Genomic DNA, 15,358 nt, shown 5'->3' with positions numbered 1-15,358 from the left:
TAATTATGATAAGATTGCTGTGAAAGCTATCATGACATTTTCCTAGATATGATATTTTTGTGTGTATGTTTTAATTAAGGTGAAACTTGTCCCATTTGCAAATTCTATTTATTCAAAAACTAATATTTACACACCTGCTGTAACATCTGCTTGTGGTAGCTTTGGTACAGAATCATACATATCTCCCTATAGAGAATAATATCAACTTGTCCTTTTCTTGAATGTGACTCAAAAAAACTCATGTGTGTTCATAATTTGAGAAATCGTGTTTGTCACTTTCTGGAGCTCTAAGTATATCTCACCATTAAAACCAGAGATGCCAGTCAAACCCATGATTTTAATTTAAAGCTTAAGTCCTTTTTGCAAGGAGGAGCAAAACTCTATTTTTGGAGAAAACATGAAAAGACAAAAAATGAAAAGTAACATCAACCATGTTATGTATCAATGTAGTGTTGATACTTCAGCATATCCCAAGGGAAGTCAGCAGTGGAGTCTGTTTTTGATTCGTCATTTTATTATCTCTTTGGGTCCTAGACAAGGTGCTGGCTGGCTGGCTGGGCTGCCTGGCGTTATAACTGGGGCTAATGGAATTCGAATGTTGGGGCCTCATCTCTCTGTTGTGATGGCTGGGTGACAGGCCCTGATGGATTGCTGGAGCTGAAGGCTCGCCTGACAGTCACGCTCGGTTGATGGATTGTGAAATGAGACAGACATACAAAAGCTGTGGGCAGCCCAGACCAAGAGTGACCCCCCACTCCTCAGCATGCATCCTGCACCATCTTCCTCAGTTAACCAGTATACTGTCTATGACAGAGAAACCAAAACACTTCCTCCCTGATTTGTTGCCTGGGTAACATGGGTGGTTTAGCAGGATGCCATGGACTCAGTGGGCAGAGCCTTTTTGATAAGGGTCTGTGGGTATCTATCATGCTGACATTTCATGTGAATTCCCCTCTGAGGGGATCAAATTATCTACTCCACATCAGCACTCACATCAGGCAAATTTAAATGGTTAGGTATCACAGAACAAATTTGTACTAAGTCATAAATAAGTAGTTTTTATGGTACCATTACAACAAGTTTTAATATTAACAAAATAATCAACAAATTGCAAAGTAATTATCAACTGGCTTCTGAAAAACAAAATAAACTTAACATATTTTGTCACTGAGTATGGTATAGGCCTAGAAAAAATTATATATTATAGTTAATATGTAATTATACAGTAAAACCCCTAATTTCTGTACAATTAGGCTAAACCTCTGTACTTCAAGCAGTAGCATGCTGACAGTTAGGTAGCACCACATAGATAAGAACATGATTGGCTTTTTTTTAATTGACAACACAGCACTTCTATTATCATTGCTTATTAACAATTAATTAAATGCTACCAATAATTGATTTTCTTGCAGTCTTGATCCCCATTCAAATGATATTTATTTCTCATTTTTGGAGGGTAATGGTATTATTACCAGATCTACTAAGTGATATAAATAAGTATATAAATCATTTCCCTCACTGGTACCTGAAGTGACCTCCTATTTTTTCAAAGAGTGTCTAGTGCTCCTGCAATTTAAATTCTGCCTCCAGCTGCAGCTTCTTCTTTTTTTCCAGTTCATAGGAAGTGCTTCTTTTTAACGTATGATATTAAAAGAACGTTTTAGATAAAAGAAATTTCAAATAGGACAAGTTAAACATATTAGTATCAACTTACTTTAAGTCAGTTGAAATCTATTTTCATCCTGGGGCCCTCTATATTGTATGTAAAGTCAAAAACGATATCAGAGAGAACAAAAGCAATCTCATTACAGGAAGAGACTGGAACGGGGCTTAGAGAATGACATCCATCTGACCCAACTTGTTGGGTTGAGGGAGAAATAGATGCCAGTGGCAAGAAATTCAAGCACAAAGTATTTAAACTACGCTTACAGTTTGTTAATGTGCTATTGTAAATTCAGCTATAGGTATAGTTACAGGTGCTCTCAGAGGGCTCTGTGTTAGTTTGTGTTATATCCCTGTTTTAATTTTCCTGTGGTTGTATGGACAACCACTACTGAATAACTGTGATTGTAATAAGAAACCAGAGAATGTCATGATTCTCACAGAAGTTCTAAAATGAATATTTTAACCCCCACATCTAGTATCCAGTATCACGGCAAAGCTTTGGAGAGGCAAAGTGTGAAATGGACACATATACAGAAGTTGCAGTAAGAGCAGAGGGATGTTTTTATGTCAATCCAACACTACATTTAAACATCATGGGAGAATGTTTAAACAGACATTACTAACACAATTAGGTGTAAATACATGTTAGCCCTGAAATGTACTTCATACCTTCCTTGGCCATTAACGACTTCTCCGCTTTAAATATATTAACTCTCCCCGCTGGAAGATTTTACTGGAAGAGACTTCTGTGTCCACTTCACACTTTGGAGAGGCAAAGCGTGAAACGGACATGGTGGACCCCGCTTCGCTGTAATATTGCGTTGCATGTTTGGTCATTTATGCTATTCTAATGACTGTTCACAAGTTTTTCACATCTAGCATTAAAGTTTGGCCTATTCTCACCCTACAGACATAATATTCTTAGAGCATTGCTAATTTCTCTCATTTGCAAGCGCCTGAATGTGATAATGAACACATCCTCCAAGAAAAGCTGAGAAAAGAATAATAATTAAAACATTAATAGAATGAATAAGAGAACTCAAACAGCCTACCTTTGACACATTTGAATTTGTTTATTCTCATCATAGAACGTCAGGGAAGATGTTTCAAACTTCACCTTGATTTTTGTTTTCTCACACTCTGTTTTGACAGTTATGATTCAGTGTCTTCTATGGTCCCTTTAAAACATTAAATTCAGTTCTCCTCATGTTTGTTCTGGAACATTTAGCAGTCATTCTGCATGAAAAGATCTTAACGATGTGAAAATGTTTAAATGAACAAATAAGTAGGGTAGACCAGGGTTGGTTATCATACATGTTGGTTGTCAAACTTGTTCTACCACAGAGAGCACTGTGGTATTTGGTCACACATTTGAACTGACTTTTTCCAATTTGCAGTGGTCAGTATGTGGGAAATGCACAGACTATTCTTTCAGACTATTTTTTTCAAGTTGTTGTTTTTATTAAAAGATCCCAGAATATTAGTCTTTTTGTAAACAACCAAAAACACACTTACCAAAAAGCTTAAAGCAGTTGTTTGATTTGAATCGGTTTGGGTAACATGGTGTTCAAAAGGTCAGTTGGGGATAGTTGTCTCACTGGTTCTGAGTATGAGAAAGCTTTTTGCACTTGTGAAGGAAGGGCATGTGAAGGGAGCAATATTTTTTCTTTGTTTCTTTGCTGGTAGAATGGTCCGTGTTGAGCCATACACCAATTGCTAGTCGAAGAAAGTATGGCTTTATTGTGTTGTTAGGTGTCTTGAGTGTTCCTTAATAAATATGCAGCTTTCATCTGATATAACACAGCTGTAGATCATGTTCACTGTCAGCCTGTCCTGAACACCATTCAAGTTAGATGAATAAATGAAGACAGGAAATAACTCCCCCTCTGAGGTGATGAAAATTTCATGAAATGTATAAAAAGGGAATACAAGAAGAGACCTGGACAATATGGCAATTTGGATGACAGTTCAATTATTGTAGTTGATGAGACGGCAACCTCACTCTTCATCTGCATGCTGGTGAGACGATATTAACAGTAATCGACATACCTCACATGTCATGTCCCAGCAAAAATACTCAGTGAAAGACAAGTCCTCCACATGGCCTGAACCAGATTCAGTTCTGCTTTCACCTGATCAATGCTGTGTGCAAATAAAGAAGGACAAATGAGGCATTGATGTCTGATGAGAACGGGGTCTGTGATGGGAGGGTGAGAGAATGATATTTTTATAAGAGGATTTGTCAGATTGAGTTTCTTAGTGTGAGAACAGGAGAAGCCACAAAGACACATGCCCTCTATCTGGACACTTTAATGAGGATCATCTTCACTCAAGCCGTCTAGAGACAAGGATGAGAACATGTAATACCCCAGAGGGTTAGCTGGAGTTTAAAAGCTCCAGTGATGAGTCATGGTCAAGCTAGAGGGCACACACATGCAGACACACTCACCTATCACAGCACGCTGTAGACAAGAAAATAATCAGCCTTTGTTTTGTTTTTCTTTCACATAACCTTTTACCCAAACTGTAATGAATATTAATACAGGGCTTATAAAGTTTGGAAATATGAAAAATGTTTATGCGAACAAGAGTACCTATTCCTGCCCTAAATTTGTTTACATTAGATATATTTCTCATACTATTATGTTTGATTGATTTGATTTGATTGGTAATTTATTTCAACATGTGAACAATATACAGGTACATTTAGAAAAGAAAATAAGAAAAAAAAAATACTATACAAAATACATACAAAAAAACCTTCTGATTAATTTACATGTTGAAAGGGAGTGGGAAGAAGTAAACACTTATTTAATCCCACCCCTTTGCCATAAATTATCAGTTAATATCAGCTTCCTTTCTGATATAATTTGTAATAAAAATAGTGAACAGATTTCTGATATACTATATACTATAATATCCCATCATGAATTATTGTTATTTTTTATTTATTTATTTTTTAAATAGAGACATTAACTTAATTTCAATATTTTCCTTTTCTTTATAGTTCGAGAAGATCATATTTTTATAACTCTTTTTGAACAGTTTTATGTTTGGACATTGCTTTAATTCCATATTCAGACTGTTCCATAGTTTCACTCCATGAGCAGAAACACAAAAGCCTTTTCTTGTAGTACGTACCTTCCCTGTTTTGAAGTTACAAAACCCCCTTAAATTATAACTTCCTTCTTTCAAAAAAGAAGGAAATCATCATGTTAAATCATCATCAAGTTGTACTTAGATTGGGCAATGTAAGAAAAATAGAGTTACCGTAATCTGCAAAACATAGGTTCCACCGATTTTTTTCTTTCTGTCTTCCCGTTATAACCTCAAGTACATGTTACAGTTTCTCTGGGAGCCTACACTAGCTACATCTGCTAGAAGGAAAGTGCTAAGTTGCCAAGTTGATTTTGCGTATAGAGACATGGAACACAGTTAGACTTAAGTCTGATTTAACTGAAAACAATAATATGACCAACAATATTTCATTAAGTTACACTAAGACTGTACAATGATTTACTGTTAATTTTTTGTGCCTTTGAGGCATTGAGTGATATATATAACCAGTATTGGTCAAGTTACTTGAAAAAAGTAATCAGTAACTAATTACTGATTACTTCCCCCAAAAAGTAATCACGTTACTTTACTGATTACTTATTTTCAAAAGTAATTAATTGCTTAGTTACTTAGTTACTTAATAAATTTTTTAAAACACGATTTACAACCTGAAGAGGTGATAAAGCAATAGATCTTTCAGCCCAATTCTACTTTTTCTACATAATCCATCATACAAAATGTGATCAAATGGAAAAGTCTCTTTTTTTAACTTGTTTTATCAGTTTTAATCTTTTAACTTTATGCATCAAGCAAAAATTTTATTATATGCAACATTCTCTGACTTGAATAAATTAGTTTTCTACACATTTTCTAAACATTCCAGCACATAAAATAAAATACTTTTTGTGTTTACACTCACTCTTTCAAATAGATGCAAGTAAAACAAAGCAGAAAATAAATAAAGTCAAAGACTCAGCGGTCCTGTTGCTCTATTTTCACCTGTAAAGCAGGACTACGGTAGGCGGAGGTTTACCCTGGTGCAGGTGTGCTGCGGTCAGTTGAAGAATCCGCGAGTTTCTCTGTGAATTTCCCATTACGTTTTTGCGCACTTGGTGCTTGCTTGGAAGTTTAGGGTTTTTTTTCGCTGTAAAAAGAAGTTTTCTTCCCACGCACGATGGACACTAATGTTTTTGTCACTTTTTATGGAATCAAACTCAAAGTAAGGTCAGTACTTCCACGCTTTAAACACTGCACGCTCATACTCTCTCCCACAATCGATATGTGATCCCTTGTTGATCTGCACACAGCTGTTGTCACTAACGGCGCACTCGCTTACGTCACTGTTGTGAGACATTCTTGCAAAAAAATCACGATTTTAGTAACGCAGTAACGCAGCGTTCCTACGGGAAAGTAACGGTAATCTAATTAGCATTTTTGCAATAGTAATTCCTTACTTTACTCGTTACTTGAAAAAAGTAATCAAATTACAGTAACGCGTTACTGCCCATCTCTGTATATAACAGATCAGTACAGTGCTGTACATGTTGTAGTGCTGTGAAAAAAATAATTGCTCCCTTCAGTCTTAGATATATGACTGTCTCATGATGAAGGTTGCTCATGCAGGCATGAAGATCTAGATGGAATTTCATTGATGTAGAGGTAAATTCTGAACAGCGTAGGAATCCAAAGAAAGCATGCAGGAACACATTCGAGCATGTGTCCCAGGAAGTAGTCACTGTACTTGCATGAAGGGTATGATGGAAGGGGAATTGCTTTGGCCTTTGTTAATTATGTCTACTATAGCACGGTTGTGTGAGTGGATGAGGATAGATAGTTTTTACCTTTCATGGCCCCATAGTAAGGCTGCAAAGACCACTGGGTCAATTTCAAAAATAGCTGAAGAAGGCAGGAACCGCTCCTGCATATTTTGGCAAAACTCGGGATGCCATGCTGAAGAGAAGAAACAGTTTTATCCCCTTCAGGTGATGTGGAAGGGGATAAAACCAGGAAATTTCAAGAAGAGAGAGAATCCAATATAGGGCTTTGTGGAGTGGGTCAAACAGTTTGGGGCTGCTGTTGCAACCAAATGTTAGCCTGACCGTTAAATAATAGGAATCTTTTCACTTGACTCCAAACAAGTACCAGAAGTCAGGGTGAATTGGCAGGACTTGGAAAGAGAGAAATGGCATGGTCCACTGGGAATGAGGCCATTTATGCTCGGTATATAGCTATCATCAGGCATGGACAAATCTATGATAATGCTTTTTTTTCCCTCAGTGTTTTCTGGTTGTACTTTCTCCCACACTGAAAACACTGGAATGACAATATTATTTGAACATTACCTAATAAGACTGATTCAGGACAGACAGTTAGTTATTGTAAACTTTTCTAGCAGTCCTTCACAAACAGGGAACAGTCTGGCTATTCTATCCATCTGTCAGCTGCTGCTGGCTCTTCCTCCTCCTCTTCCTCACACACTGCTGAATTTGTCCTGGTGGATCATCAGGGGTGCAAAGCCTCACAGATGATGTGCAGCAGTGGGCCCCTCAGTCTGTCCTCACTCTGGACACTTGCAGTTGTCACACATGGAAATCAAATGTGTGATAAGCTGCAGGATTCAAACACAAGTGTAACTTATAAATACATGTTCATACTTTTATTCCACAATCAGAGAGAAAGAAACAGAGAGAGAGTGCAGGACAGACAGACAGGTGACAGTCTCAGGTGTATACACTGCTACAAACCAGCACAAGAGAAGGAGGATTTAGTGTTTGTGTTATTACGAGTGCTAAACAAGAAGAGTTCCCAGATGGTACAGTGGACACATGTGTGACTCCTGTGATTAAAGCATCTTTCTTTTAGCTTAACGAGTGAACCGTCGGCTCATTCAAACACACGTTAAAGTCCGTTTGGCTCGACACCACCAAACAGAGGCAGCAATATAACATAGCTAACATTAACAGTGCAGTGAATCCTGCTTGTGCCGTGATATTCAGATTCACTGACTTTCAGCTTGTTGTGTTTGTGGATATATGACTGACTTTAATTATCCATAAAATCATCACATTCTCTGTAAGATTAAGGTAGACTATATATATATATTGAAGTAGAGGCTTTAAAACCAAGTTAACGCTGAAAGTACAAACATTACTAATGTCACACAACTTTGCCGACATGTGGCCAACAGAAATGTTTTAATGTTCTTCATTATTAAACATTCGCACATACATAAACTACATAATATTCAGTACTTACTTTTGACAGTTCACTCTTTGGCCGCTCCCTTCTGCCGTATTTTGCGGCAAAATTATCCACACCCACCGCCGCGCTATGAATTGTGGGATATATGGGACCACGCTTGATATTTGGGGAAATCGACGGCGCATTTGGAGTATGCATTTGAAGTACACTTCGAGTTGGGACAGCCGTCGTTACGTGGTGGTGACGTAATCGCACTTGAAATGCGTACTTCAATCGTGCAGACCCTGAATTGGGACACAGCCTATCTCCGTCATGCCTGAAAGTGTGTGCCAGCCAACTAGCCCCTATTTTCACCTGAATCTTTAACAGCTCTCTGGAGCTGTGTGATGTGCCTTCCTGCTTCAAATGCTCGACCATCATCCCAGTCCCAAAAAGTCCACCAGCACTGGATTAAATGACAGCAGGCCTGTTGCTCTTACATCTGTTGTCATGAAATCTTTTCAAAGACAGGTTTTGAACCAACCGGAAGAACATTGCAGAGACTCTGCTGGACTCCCTGCAGTTTACTTACTAGCCAAACAGGTTGGCCTAGGATACAGTCGGTAAGGGACTGTACACATCACCTCAACCAACCTAGGACTATACGCCAGGATACTCTTTGTTGACCTCTGCTCAGCCTTCAATACCGTAATCTCAGACATCTTCCACTGGAAGCTAACCAAGCTTTATGCGCCTCCACCTGTCAGTGGATCACTAGCTTCCTGCTCAGATGACACCACCATTACTGGTCTCATCCAGAACGATGACAAGTCAGACAGGAGGTGGACCAGCTCGTTCATTGGTGCAGTCAGAACCACCTGAAGCTGCTCCCGGTCAAAAAAGTGGAGATGTTGGTGAACTTTCTCAGAAACCCCCACAATAACCTTCCTACACAAGAGTGTCTCTACTGGGGATCAATTCAGATTCCTAGTATCCCCCTTATCACATGATCTGAAGTGGTCCTCACATTTTGACTCTGTCTGGAAGATGGGCGTCGCATAGTAATAATATAATACTTCCTCCATCAACTCAGGAAGTTCAACCAGCCATAGGAGCTGCTGGTTATTTTCTACAATGCCATTATCCAGTCTGTCATGTGCACATATGTCTGCACATCACATCACTGTCTGGTTCTGCTCAGCCACAAAGAAGGACAGGGCAGGATTGCAACAGACAATCAGGTCTGCAGAGCCAATCATCAGCACTGATCTTCCCTCATCCAGGACCTGTACAGGTCCAGGGCTAAGAAGATCCTCAACATAAACTGGTCAAACTGCTGCTTTTAGACAAGCACTAAAGAGCGCTGTTTACTAAAGCCAGCTGCCAGATAGAAAGTTTCTTCCTTATTTCTGAACTATAAAATAACCTACTGTTATATCACTTAGGTCATATGCACATATGCACATTGCACCACTCAATTTGGTACTTGTTTTCATAGTTTCTTGAGACTTTCTCTAACTTGTTTTTCCTTTACTGCACAGGGCCATCAAACTCATCAAGTTTGAAAGACAAACTGTCCACAGGTGTGAAGGGGAATTTTTTATTGTATATATTTAACAAAACATTAGTGTGTTTGTTTTTTGCATGCAGAGAGCAAAGAAAACCAAAATGTGCTTGTGTGCACAAATCTGGCCAAATAAAGATCATTCAGATTTTTATCAAAACAGAAAAAGATCTGGTCTGAAAAACCTTCTCCATGCCAGTGGTAGGAACTAACCATAGTTTGACAGACCGGCCGGAGAACAACCCCATATTTTCCAGTAAAAATCTGCATTAATTCTTGTGGACTGACAGAGCATGGAACTTGCTCATCGTCCTGGCAGATGTTATGATTATCAGGAATGAAGTTTTGAGGAATAGTATCCTCAAAGAGCTAAAAAAGGGTGATCCTAAGTTACACCAAAGGCCTGTCAAATGGTAAGCCTCTGGGCACCTTTAAGAAACCGGGAAACAGGGATGATTCATCCCCATTGACAAAGTGACCAAAACAAAATGCCTTGATTGCCGCCACCATACCTAGCAGTGTACCACAAATTTCCCCGCCTCCAGTCGAACTACAGGAACTACTGGATGCCCTGATACAGAGTTATTTTAGTTTTCTCTCAGGGTGTCTCCTGGATGAAGCTCCAGTCAGGCAGTTTATTTTTCTCAATGGAGTTTCCTGATAGTCTTGTACCCATTGACTTACTGGTGACCATGGAGGATAAAATTTGCCTAAGTTAGGCCAACATATATCATGGAACACAATATTATCTGCACATGATCTACTCCCTTCAGTCACCACGCTGACAAATTCTTCGTTTACAGATTTATTCCAAGCTCACCAACAGGATCACTCAGTGTTGTCATTGTGAGAATATTTTTTTTTAAATCAATTATATTTAGAATGTCACAGTTTCCTCAACATAAAACAGTAATGCTCTTTTAGCTTGTCAAGGTCAAGGTCAGTTTTTTTTTTATATAGCACCTTTCCAACAGCTCATGCTGCACAAAGTGCTTTACAAACTAAAAGGCAACTTTGTGAAACTAAAAACATTCCATGCCGAACTATTTGTACACGATAGTATGACTAATATGTACTATCATGTACTGTAGATGATGAGGTATTACTTTACCTTATCTAGAGACAATATTTTTAAACCTCTATCCTTTGAAGAACTCCGCCTCTCTAAGATGTCCTTTTTATACCCAATCATGTTACTGCCCTGTTGTCACTTAGCCTAATTGGTTGCAAAATGTTCATCCAGCTATTTCTTTTGAGTACAACTTAGAGTTAATTGCTCCGTTGCTCTGCTAGGACACAGTGCTGCCAAAAAATTCAAAATGAGATAATATTTTCACAATATCATAAAATATATCAATATAAGCATTTGATATGTTTTTTTTTTATTTTCTATTGTGAATAAGAAAACAGTCTAAAAAAGTTGTCAACTACAACAAGAAAAAGATTAAATTACCTATCAGTAATCAGAGATACTGCTTCATGCTAATCTGTTAGTGAGGACATTTTCTTTATGTTGTCTTTATGTTGTTGTTTATGTTTTCTGCTTATGCTTAACCAACAAGCTAATCTCCCATATGCTCAATATATTCCATTAATAGGTTTAGTAAGGGCTGCAGCATTTTACTCTTAATATGTATCTCACTATTTTTGTGAATAAGGTCAACAAAAAGGGTTATATGTTGCCAATGGTAGCTGCCTGAACATCTGTGATTGGGAGCTGCCACAGTTGGCAAGAGCCACTGCCAGCTGTGTGGACCTAAGAATCTGTTGGTCCCATTGGAGTGGCCAGTCACTGTGTTGCACAGCGGAGTTGCAAAGCTAGCTGACTGTCACCTCATCAAAATATCACTTTGCTGCCATGCAATCTGCTCACTGCCAACACCTGGGCTCCTCAGTGTTCAGGGAATAAAAGGAATGGAAACAACAACAGCAGCCAATAGCGGCTTTTAACAAGCCAACTGGACCTGAGAAAAGTTTGGAATATTGCTCTGCATTGTCTAACAGCACGGCTAAAGTTCAACTGTTAAGTGACACAGAATAAAGCAGTGAGTTGTTGTAGGGGGTTATTAAGGCTGAAAGCAGAGACAGATGATGGACTGTGTACTTTCTGACAAGCACTCAGATGTAATTACATATTAGAAAAAAAAGCTATAATGTCCCAGATATCCTTTTCTTTTGTTTTTTTTAAAAATGGAAGTGTTCAAATGCATTTTGTATTTTTTGGAGAAAATACAAAACAAAATCCTAATTATGTGGGCTGCTTACATACATAGCCCTTTCAACAGACACAGCAAACTCATAATCATACAACTATCAATTTTCCATACATCACAATCTCACTAAGAGGAAAGTGTGAGAGCTCACATTAAGGTTCATTACACATAGTAAGCGATTGGCAAACGGAAGTCATTAATTTTCAACTTGTTAACAGACAAGGAGGCAGACAAGGAGGCGCTGCAGTCATTCCATAGTCATGCTCACTCTTTAAAAAGAAACAGTAGCACTAGAATACATTGTTTTGACTTTTCATTTGTATATGAAAAGTTGAATTTAGCTGTTTTCCTTCTATAAATCACATACTAGCTCCACCACTGAAAAATATGAGGAAATTCACAGAGAAGCATATGTAACACAAACACTAATAAGTCTTTTTGGGGGGGCCTCTTTATGGCTTTTTTTTAAACTTTTGACAGGGACAATGAAGACTTACAGGAAAGTGGTGGAAACCAAGACATGTGGCAAAGGACCGCGGTTCGAACGTTCTCAGCCGTGAGGCATATGGTCACCTGCTCATTCCAGTGAGCTAAACCAGCGCCCGAGTACAGTAATAAGTCTTAAACCTGTACTGATACTTCATGGTATAATCCATGATGCTATGATTTTATAATAGAGAGAGAGAGAAAATAAAAGTGACATCTTTCACTGAAAGTAATGAACAGAAAAGAAAAGAGGGAAACTGGAAATAAGGATAGCATCTCATAATGCTATCTTCAGGTTCAGGATGATTTTACGATACCTGTGGTTACTGACTGTTATTTCCAAGTGGAGCGCATCATCACTGCAAACTGCGCAATAGCTATGCTAGTCCACCGCTCATAGCAGTAATTTTTATTTATTCTTTTATTTTTTAACAGGGATCAGTTTTAATCTAACAAATATTTATTCTAAAACACTTGCACTCTGGGTGCAAGTTGTAATAGTCAGCAAAAGTAGCTGACTTTGCTGGTAAATGGACTGGTTCTTTCTTTTCTTCTACTCTTCTGAGCACTCAAAGGGCTTTACACAACTTGTGCATTCACCCAAGCACATTTTTCTAGGTGCTTTCTAAGTAACATTCACACACACGCACTACGATGGATGCATTGGAGAGCAATTTGGGGTTAGTATCTAAGGATATTTGGTATGCATACTAGGGGAAGCCAGGAATCGAACCACCAACCTTCCAATCAGTAGATGACCTGCTCTACCGCCTGAGCTACAGCCACCCCATTTGATGTATTTAGTTAACTCCACTGCACTGAACTGCAAAACCAAGTCATTTAAACGCATCAACCTTTGTCTTTATTAATGTGATTCTTAGGGATTTAAGTTAAGTTGTATCATTATGTTCTTCTGACAATGTGATCTTCCATATGTGAGGGGGTTTATAACAATATCACTTTATGGTTAAAAAGTGTGCTGGCTCATGAAGTGCGCTGGCAACAATATTTTTTTGGAGACTTCATGGTTTGTGCAAATCTAAACCGCTAAGTGCCCTCCCATGTATTTTCCTAGACATATAGTTAGGAATCATTCAGTCTCTTCAAAACCTACACAAGCATCTATACTTTAAAAAATGTCATTGTGTTTGCTACATCATGGCGAGACTGCATGTATGTCTTACATACACCCTTATCCATATTCTCCACATTTTCTTTTAAACAAGACAAGCCTTACAATTTATACCTATATGTACATTGTTAAGTCAGTTTTTCTTTTACAGCCGGCCTGTTACTGTAATTTTACGCATGCTGTACATGAATACATCTTCATCAGTCTGAACTGGTTTGTTTGCCTTGCACTGGTTCTAGTACAAGCATTAGTGGAAATCTGTATTTACTGGACATTGCACCACCTTATACAAGATTTATTTATTAGTTTACTTGTTTACATTTGAGTCTCCTACGCACCACAACCCATGACACTTCTTTCAGATCCGATGTTTTTATGAAGGGGGTTTGATTTGTCGCATGTGATCCTCTTTGCAGGGGGGCTTTTAAAAAGTGCTCACTAAATAATCATTATTATTCAGTAAGCATCACTAATGATGCAGCTAGCATCAATAAAGCTGATGTTAGCTGAGAGCAGAAAGGTGGTACTGGTACAGATCACAAAATGAAGAAGGAGACTGGGCAAAAATGGCAAACCTTTATACCAACAGTCCAACATGGTGGTGATGGTGTGACTGTCTGGGGCTTGGTTGCTGCTTTAGCAAAGAAGCATGGTGATACTCATGACATCTACCGCTGATTTCTTGTGTCTGAACAAATTCACAAGCATTTGATTTCCATTGCACTGCACTGGAACTTTATAATGCAGGAAGATTATTTTATACTGAATAAAAAGGGCTAAAACAAACAATATTATGTGAAAATAATCATCGCAGTACAGGGCACAAGAACAGAAGTCATTATATGTAGGACAAGTGTAAAAAGCCCTGAATAGTGATACTCATTATCATAAAAGCCTCTGAAACCTTTTGTAGCACCAAAGCAATGTCATGATTGCTGTGACTGAGAAAAAAATATGCTCTTTCAGTTTGATGAGACATCTAATCAAATGAACGATAAGTGGATGTGAACTCATATAGGAGAGGAAGAAACAGATGGGATTTAAAGTAAAATTATCTAGTACTGCATGCTATGATCCTAGATATGACTCTACTGGGTTGTGGGAAGGGAGTGGGTCAATGATTATATACTTCGAGTTTAGAAACTGGTTTGTTCTGTTGGAAAAGGATGCTAGTTAAAGTGATGGAAATGGCTCTGTGATCCTCCATTATTCGTCTTCCTTTCTTCATAATATGCCTTTTCCTTTGCTCCATTGATTGCGGCCACTGTATGTTGTCATTAAATCAATTCTTCACAGAAGAGAAATGGTTTGTGTATGAGCAGTCCTTGCCCTTACCATCGATGACTGAACTAGCATCAGCACTGAAATGAACAGGGATGAAACCAAAGATAACTGAAGTGTTATAGAGCAGGAAATTTATTTTCTGCTTGCTCGAGCCATTCTATTAGGCATGCATGTTTGTTTCTAAGTAGGACGGCAAGCCACGTGCACATGGGCTGCCAAGCGCAGTATTTCCTGACTGTCACTTATTCTCCCCCTTTTCAAGGATGAAAGTAATTTCAGAACTGTTGTATCCCATAGCATAAAATCCACTGATGTAGGGTTTTTTGTTTGTTTGTTTGTGAAACAACAAAGAGGAAGTTTGAAGTGTCTCAACAAAATGCTGCCAGGAGCAGAAAACGAATTTGGTGGGCTACACAGTTTCTATAAGGCTAATAATTTCCTCCTGTCTTTTCACAGAGGTCTAAATGGGGACTGCTCTGTGATCAAAATGCTTTTAACGGTTGACACAGATTACCTGAGGCTTCTGGTAATGGAGGAATACTTTTAGCTCTGCCAAGCCCCACTGTTGCCTGCAATCAGGTCTGTAATGTATTTGCTGTAAAATTCATTTTAAAAGTAGCATTAGCATTATCGACTTATGGTACCTTAAACCTTAATCAAAGACTAATATTTGATATCATTAAAACACCAGCACATACATTAGAGAGATTCTCTCTTAAAAAAAAAAAGGCAAAACTGGATCGCTGCTTCTACAGTTTTCTAACATCTTATCATGAA

At 38.3% G+C, this 15,358-nt stretch overlaps 1 protein-coding gene and 1 long non-coding RNA gene across 4 annotated transcripts in view; one reads left to right on the top strand and one right to left on the bottom strand.

Moving 5' to 3' along the window:
- Positions 1-15,358, bottom strand: part of ntm (neurotrimin) — a 489,818-nt gene that overhangs the window by 191,136 nt on the left and 283,324 nt on the right. The gene's annotated exons all lie outside the window — the stretch shown is intronic.
- The window catches only part of LOC309715830, a 31,064-nt gene continuing 21,484 nt past the window's right edge, over positions 5,779-15,358 (top strand). Inside the window, exon 1 of the long non-coding RNA XR_014279319.1 lies at positions 5,779-5,946. This is a non-coding gene — a long non-coding RNA (uncharacterized lncRNA). The remainder of the gene's footprint in view (positions 5,947-15,358) is intronic.

The sequence above is a fragment of the Aulonocara stuartgranti genome (assembly GCF_965226115.1).
Source record: "Aulonocara stuartgranti genome assembly, chromosome: 10".
In the NCBI taxonomy this organism is placed as follows: domain Eukaryota; kingdom Metazoa; phylum Chordata; class Actinopteri; order Cichliformes; family Cichlidae; genus Aulonocara; species Aulonocara stuartgranti.
Note: the sequence above shows the minus strand (reverse complement) of the source record. Positions and strands in the feature narration are given on the sequence as shown.